The following is a 7,626-nucleotide window of genomic DNA, read 5'->3' as shown; positions in this document are numbered from 1 at the left end:
GACAGTCAAGAAAAAAACAAGGAAGGAATAAATTTAGACACTAGGACAGCAGATGTGAAAAACTGTCACATACTATATATAATTAAAGCCTGAAGAATAATAAATCAGAGATAGTAGAATAATATCTACAGGTGTTGGGAAAAAAACAATTCTCAACCTAGGATTGTGTAGTCAGCGAAAAAAAAATTTGAATATAAGATAAGACAATAAATATAAAAGCAAAAGTAACAAAAAATGTTTAAGGAAGTAATACATTGTGAAATCACAAAAACAAGTATACTCCAGGGAAAACCTGAAAGAATGAGCAGACATTTAAGGAAATGAAATATTTGGAAATATAAAATAATCATTGAAATTTTTAAAAAAACCTCGATACTTGATTAAACAGCAGATCAGATACAATTGAAAAGAGAATTAATGAGATGAAGAATATGTCTGAAAAATGTTTCCAGAAAGTAGGTAAGGTAATTAAGGAAATGGAAAATATGAAAAGAAGGTAAGCCACATTTGAGACAGAATGGTAAGACTGATCCATACCTACTCAAAGTCTCAAAAATAAAATTAGAGAACAAAGAAAAAGGCATTTAAAGAAAATTTTCCAAAATGAATACACATGATTCTACAGGTCCCAACAGAATTACGCATTTATATTTATCCCAGTGAAGTCCCAGAATATCAAAGACTCAAAGGTCAGTCAAGAAGCCAAGAAGTAAAGACAGATCACCTAAAAATCAATAATAGTTAAACCATCTCAGACATTTGACTACAGAAATGGGAACCAGAAGACAGCAAAATGTACTTCCAAGCTGTGGGAGTAAACCACTGTCAGCCTACTGTGTACCCAGCAACACTACCCTTCATAAAATAGATAATAATCCTAAAGGCAACACTTCTAAGAAATTAGAGCTGTATAAAACTGAGACATTTTGCCACCGAGTAACCTACTTTAAACATACAACAGGAAAATCTACTTCAAGAAGAATTATGCTAGAAGGATGGTCTGAGATATAAGAAATAATGGTGAAAATGGAATGATAAACAGGCATGTAAACCCAAACAAACATCATCCATATAAACAATAATGTCCAGTTTGTGGGTTTTTAAAAAGCAAATGAAATATTCAGCAAGAGTACTAACAATACCATATAAGGCATAAGGGGGAAAGACATAAGCTAAACTATTTTTAAATCTTTTAATTTTCTGGGAGAAGTATCAAGATATTATTCAACTTTAAAACTTTGTTACATTATATATATGTGATGAAACTTCAAATGTAGCCACTTGTCCTATGTGTTCAATAACAGAAGAAAAAGTGTTAAAGCATAACTGTCATTGTAACTTGCAGACACATTATTGGGAACAATAGGATAATTTAGCAAGATGGCTGCATTTAATATCAATATTAAAAAATCAGTTGGAGGCTGGGCACAGTGGCTCACTCCTGTAATCCTAGCACTTTGGGAGGCCAAGGTGGGTGGCTCACCTGAGGTCAGGAGTTCAAGATCAGCCTGGCCAACATGGCAAAACCCCATCTCTACTAAAAATACAAAAATTAGCCAGACATAGTGGTAAGTGCCTTAAATTCCGGCTGCTTGGGAGGCTGAGGCAGGAGAATCGCTTGAATCTGGAAGGTGGAAGTTGCAGTGAGCTGAGATCACTGCACTGCACTCCAGCCTGGGCGTGACAGCGAGACTCTGTCTCAAAAAAAGAAAAAATTAGTTGGAGTATTAAGCACCAGTAACAAACAGACAAAGTAATTTTAAAAGATGTCAAATAAATTAAAATGGCAACCAAAACCTCAAAGACCTTAAGAATACAACTAATAAAAATTATATGACATTAAACATAAAGTATTATAAAACATTAATAAAGGAAATTAAAGACAAAATAATAGGTACTTGTGCTTGTGAAATAGGAAGACAATGCTGTAAAAATGTAAATTCTTACCAGTCAGTCTATATATTTGAAACAACTTCTATAGAACTCTCAGGAGGATTTGTCATGAAGTCGACAAGATGATTCTAAAAACATATGGGCTTTTCTTCCTCTTCCTTTCCCTTCCCAAACAACTCAATTCTAAAGTCATTAGGTGGAGCACAGCCAGGGTGGCTTCATATGGGTGGAAGAGGGGAAGGAATACCACAGCGGTAGGGGATGGGCTCTTAGACCCCAAACGTGGTGAGGAGGGTGTGCCTGTAGTAGGGCTTTCCAGAGCAAGTAGGCAGAGCTTGGTCAGGGAGAGGAGGGTGTCCACACAAAGGGGTGGCCAAGCATGGGCATCTAGTTCACCCAGAGGTGAATGGAGGTGTCCATTTGGAAGAATGGCTCAGAGCAGAAAGTCTGACCACAAGCAGGATGAGAAGTGCGTCTTCTTAAAGGGATAGGCCTTGGGAATTTGGAGACTGTTGTGAACGGAATGTTTGCGTTCTCCCTAAATCCATATGCTGAGGTTTTAATGCCCAATGAAATAGTATTTGGAGAAAGGGCTTTTGCGAGCTAAATCAGTTTAGATGAGGTCATGATAGTAGGGTCCCCATGATGAGAGTGGCATTACACACACGCACACACACACAGACACACACACACAGACACACACATATAGTGTCAGGAAGAATGAGCACTAAGATTGCTGGGACACCTTTGAAGAAAAAGATTTTACCCACCTGCCAGCTACACTTAATGGCTCAGAGGCATACAGATTAGCCAATGTAATAGAAAAGAATGCCCAGAAAAGAATATTTACATATATGGAACTTTGATCTGTGGCACAGTTGCCTAACAAATCAGGGTGGAAAGGAGGCTTATGCAGTAAACAGCGTTTTGATAATGGAATGTTCCTGTAAGAATTCTGAAAGCCTCCGTTGCTTGTCAAATCATCCTTTCAACTCCACAGCCTGTCCAGATGCTTAGTCCTGGGATTATGGGTTACCCATGTGACCTTTTATGAATTCCCAACCAAGTATCTTTTGACATGAGATTAAAAAAAAAAAAAAATCATTGTATTTCTTAATTGGTTGCCAACATTAAAAACTAATAAGTTGATATTATATAAAACTCTAGATGGCTATTTTTCTTTTCTTGAAAAGTCTGTGACAGAAATGAGCCTATAGGCTTGCAAATGGTTACATTTGCAGCACAGTGGTGCCTGATCTAGTGGGAACACACCCTCTAGTTCATCAAAGAATTTTTCTGCAGGTTGACACTGCCTGACAAGGCCCTCTAGACAGTGGAGCTTTCTACCCGAGTCTAGTCTAATGTGTTCCACTGTCCCATAGGGCAGCCATTAGGTCTTTTTCAACTTTGAGGGTCTGAGTCAGGCATCAGTGCTCATTGCTTTCTAGTTATTTTGACTTTGTTCCTTTGAGGATTCTCCATTCTGTCTTCCAACTACTTGCTTACATTGCTTTCTTCCCTGAACTCCACTGTAAGTTCATGTATTCTCTGTAATACTTAAACAATTGCTTATATCTTTTTTTAAGTTAGCGGTAGGAGGGAAAAGGAAGGGCATCTAATAAATTTCATTAGGGTTTAATTTGTCCACTTTAAAAAATGCCCTTTTTGAGGTGTATAATTCGGGGGTTTTAGCATAGCCACAGAGTTATGGAAACACTGTCACTACCTGATTTTAGAACATTTGTATCACCCCAGAAATAAATGCTGTTTCCATGAACAGTCACTCCCCATTCTCTGGTTGTGTCTTTGAAAGCATTACTCCTGCTGGAAATATTATACTTTGGTAACTATTAAAGTCATACAATTCAAGTATCAGACAACAGATTGTAAAGGATATTGGAGGGGATGTTTGTTTATCTGGATCTGCTTGGTGTTTCTCAGCTCACCCCTTGTAGACCCATTAGTTTCTCTATCCCTCCTGTCCTCAAGGCTGTGTGGTCCGGCAGATTGACTCTAAGCAAGGTTTGCCTCTGATAGGTGGTCTTTTCATTTATAAGTCTGCTAGGATTTTCCAGGCCTTCCCCTTCATTTCTAGGTACCTAAAGCACACTCCTTATCCCATCTCCCAGAGACTTTCACTACAGGGCGCCATTCAGATATATGTTCCCTGCTTTGGAATATGCCACATTGTGAAATGCCTCCATGGTCCCACTCCCATGCCTACATCACTAGGACTTCAGTGACCTAAAGTGATTTAGGTGTTAGGAAAAAAGCAACAATGACTAACCTTATTCAAATGACAGCTATTGGCACTTTTTAAGTAAGACTTTGAAATGTGAAATTTTAGGCTTCGGGGAGAATGTTGTTTTCAATGAAGGGGTGGAATGAATAAGCACTTAGCAAGATCCTTCCCTAGTGTGAGTTACTTTACACAAGCGGTTTTTCTACATTCTTCATTCCTAAGTGCTTATGTCTATAATGCTAAATCTTTTCTGCCTTTTCTTTTCTTACCGCAACATGGTGTAGTAACAGTTCCAAGCTTTTTATTTTCTCTGTGGTGCAAAGAGAAAGAAACCACAACATTGATAAAAGCAGAATCAGACTCCTAGGGCTGCAGATGGGGTTTAGCAATGCTTCTAAATACAATTTTTTCTACTGATAAATGTGATACGTGCTAACAGTGGAAATTTTGGAAAATGCAGACAAGTACAAAATATATTTTAATCACCTTAAACCCCAACAGCTACTATTAGTGTTTTGATATGCTTCCTTCGAGTCTTTCTTACTCTCAGTATGCCAATTCCCCAAATGTTTCCTCCTCTTTAACTCATATGAGCTAAATTAAACTACCCTTGGTATAAACATTGACTCTTAGCCCTAGAATTAGATATTAAAATTTTTAATCAATTTTTAATTTTTTTGAAAAAGAAATACAAGCTCACTGAGGACATTTGGAAATTGCAAAAACTTATAAAGAACAAAATAAAAGTCATTTCTAATTCTGGTTTTCTTTTTTTTTTTGAGATGGAGTCTTACTCTGTCACCCAGGCTGGAGTGCAGTGGTGCATTTCAGCTCACCGCAACCTTGACCTCCCGGGTTCAAGGGATTCTTCCATAGCTGGGACGACAGGCACATGCCACCACGCCCAGTGAATTTTTGTATTTTTAGCGGAGACGGGGCTTCTCTATGTTGACCAGGCTGGTTTCCAACTCCTGACCTCAAATGAGCCACCCACCGTGGTCTCTCAAAGTACTGGGATTATAGGCATGAGCCACCGTGCCCAGCCAAGTCGTTTCTAATTCTACTATCAAGTGATAAACACAGGCTCCCATAATTTAAATAAATTCTTAGTTACAACAAGAAAACCTATGTCTAGTCTTCAGGCTGCTATCTAAAACAGTGCAGGTTACTAAAGCTAGTATTACTGTCTGGGCCCATGGTGGCCTTTCCCAGAGTTATGGGGAACGAGGGCTGCTTCACACACCCCAAGGCATTGGTAAGCTCCTGCCATTTCAGTTTTCTCTTAACAGAATTTGGATTGAAACAAAAGAGCACAGGAATGAAATGAAGGCATACGTACATACGACACGCTTTTCTAACCACCAAAGGCCATAGATCAATTAGGATTTTCTTTGTTAATTCACCTTGAAAACTGAAAATTGACATCCTTTCATTAATTATTTAAACTCACAACTCTCATATCCATTAGAATATATGAAAATGGCACCGTGAGAACCAATGATCCAGAGACAACAGTTACCTCCTGTTAACAGTTTTTTCTTGAAATTGATAGAAACGAAGAATTTCATAAAAATGAGAGAAAAGGTTGAAATATTTGAGAATGATTTTTCTTACAAATAGTTAACAAAAAGTATGTCCCAAATCCAGAAGGCCCAGCCAATCTTGTTGGCACACCTCACTTTTCACCTTCTTTTCCCCTAAGTAATCATGAATTCTCTTGGTCGTGCTCTGCTCTGAACGCGGAACAACTTCCAAGTACCCTTTTTGTCACTATTGCCAAGTTAGCAAGCATTCTTTAAGCCTGTCACTATACAAGGCCCCTCTGGAAATGCTGAGTAGCAGGGAGCTGAGGAGAGCAGTAGCTTCACTAAGAAAATATCCAGCAACGCAGAACCAGTTCTCATGTGCAGAGAGCTCATGGAGTTGAGTAAGGTCCTGTAATTTTTGTCTCATGTGTCCTGAAATGTTAATTTCTATAATATTTCTGTCTCTTTTAAACTACATCTTGTGAAAATAAATTGATGACATTTTCACCACATTTTGAGAGTGTATTTGGAATGATCTGATTTAAAGTGTAGACTATATACTGTGCACAATCACACAAATTACATGGGGGAGGTTGAGGGAGCATAATTTAAAAGATTTCAATTAGTCATATTGCATTAAAAATTGCTTTATGTTTGTAGGAGGAGCATTCCGAATGTTCCTGAGTTTTCTAAAATGTTCAATTTCAAAACTTTTTCAGCCACAATCACAAGAAATTAAGTCAGACAAAAGGCAAGCTCAAAAACTTGCAGATCTTAGCACCACATCATCAAAAGCCTAAAAACAAAAGTGAGGATACTGAGAGAGCCAAAGTTCGTATGAAAAGGATAACCTCTTGAGGACAATCACAAGAGGTATGTTAGTCAGGGACAACTGAGACCCATGCGCAGTGTGATGAGTGGCTGGCCCCAGGGGACAGGCAGGCAGCTTCTAGAGCAGTTGAAACTGAGGCCCAAGCAGATGCCCCTGGGACTGCAAGGCAGGACAGGTTTGCCATCAGCAGTTAGAACTGGAGCCTGAGGGAAATTTGGCCGCCAGTCAGGAGAGACACACCATGCATATTAAGATGCCATGGACAGAGAAAACAATGGCTTAAATATGAGCCTCAAATCGAGGAATTCAATATCAGTTTAATGTCTGAAATTTAGAGTACTGAAGTGGTTATTAACACTGGGGAAAGAAAATCACCAACAAACAAACAAAACCCCCCACAAGACCCCAAATATTTAAAAATTGACATCGAGATAAAAATCGCTGCATGTCCTTAGGATGCCGTAAAAGGAAAGTGGATTCCTGTAATATGTTGGGTCACACTGAGTCTCTGGCACCATCCTTCGTCTTCTAAACATCCCCAGTTACCACAGGACATGTCCTTCGCCTTAAACATTAAGAGGCCACCAGAGTGGAGGCTTGAAATTGCTGGTGCTGACTAGTGATTGAGCTGCTTCTTTACACAATGTGCCGCACAATGAGAATAGCATTCTTATGTATACCACATGTAGCAAATGTAGGTATATACGTATATCTGAAAAATATTTTTTGCAAATCTGAAAACTATTATAGGTCTATTTTAATATTATAATTATAGAAAAACATTACAGCGCTGACTTTTTTTTTATTTTTTACATTTATATTTTAAAACTATATTATATATTGCAAATACAATTACATCAGCGTCTGTCCGCCAATAATAAATTTTTTTTTCCCATTAATTTATTTTATTGCATTTTAGGTTTTGGGGTACATGTGAAGAACATGCAAGATTGTTGCATAGGTACACACGTGGCAGTGTGATTTGCTGCCTTCCTCCCCATCACCTACATCTGGCATTTCTCCCCTTGCATATCTCCCCACCTCCCCACCCCCCACCGTCCCTCCCCTATTTCCCCCCAACTGACCCCAGTGTGTAGTGTTCCCCTCCCTTTGTCCATGTGATCTCATTGTCC

This window comes from Cebus imitator, unplaced genomic scaffold (genome assembly GCF_001604975.1).
Source record: "Cebus imitator isolate Cc_AM_T3 unplaced genomic scaffold, Cebus_imitator-1.0 Scaffold198, whole genome shotgun sequence".
Classification (NCBI taxonomy): Eukaryota; Metazoa; Chordata; class Mammalia; order Primates; family Cebidae; genus Cebus; species Cebus imitator.
The sequence above is the reverse complement of the archived record's forward strand: the minus strand, read 5'-3'. Positions refer to the sequence as shown.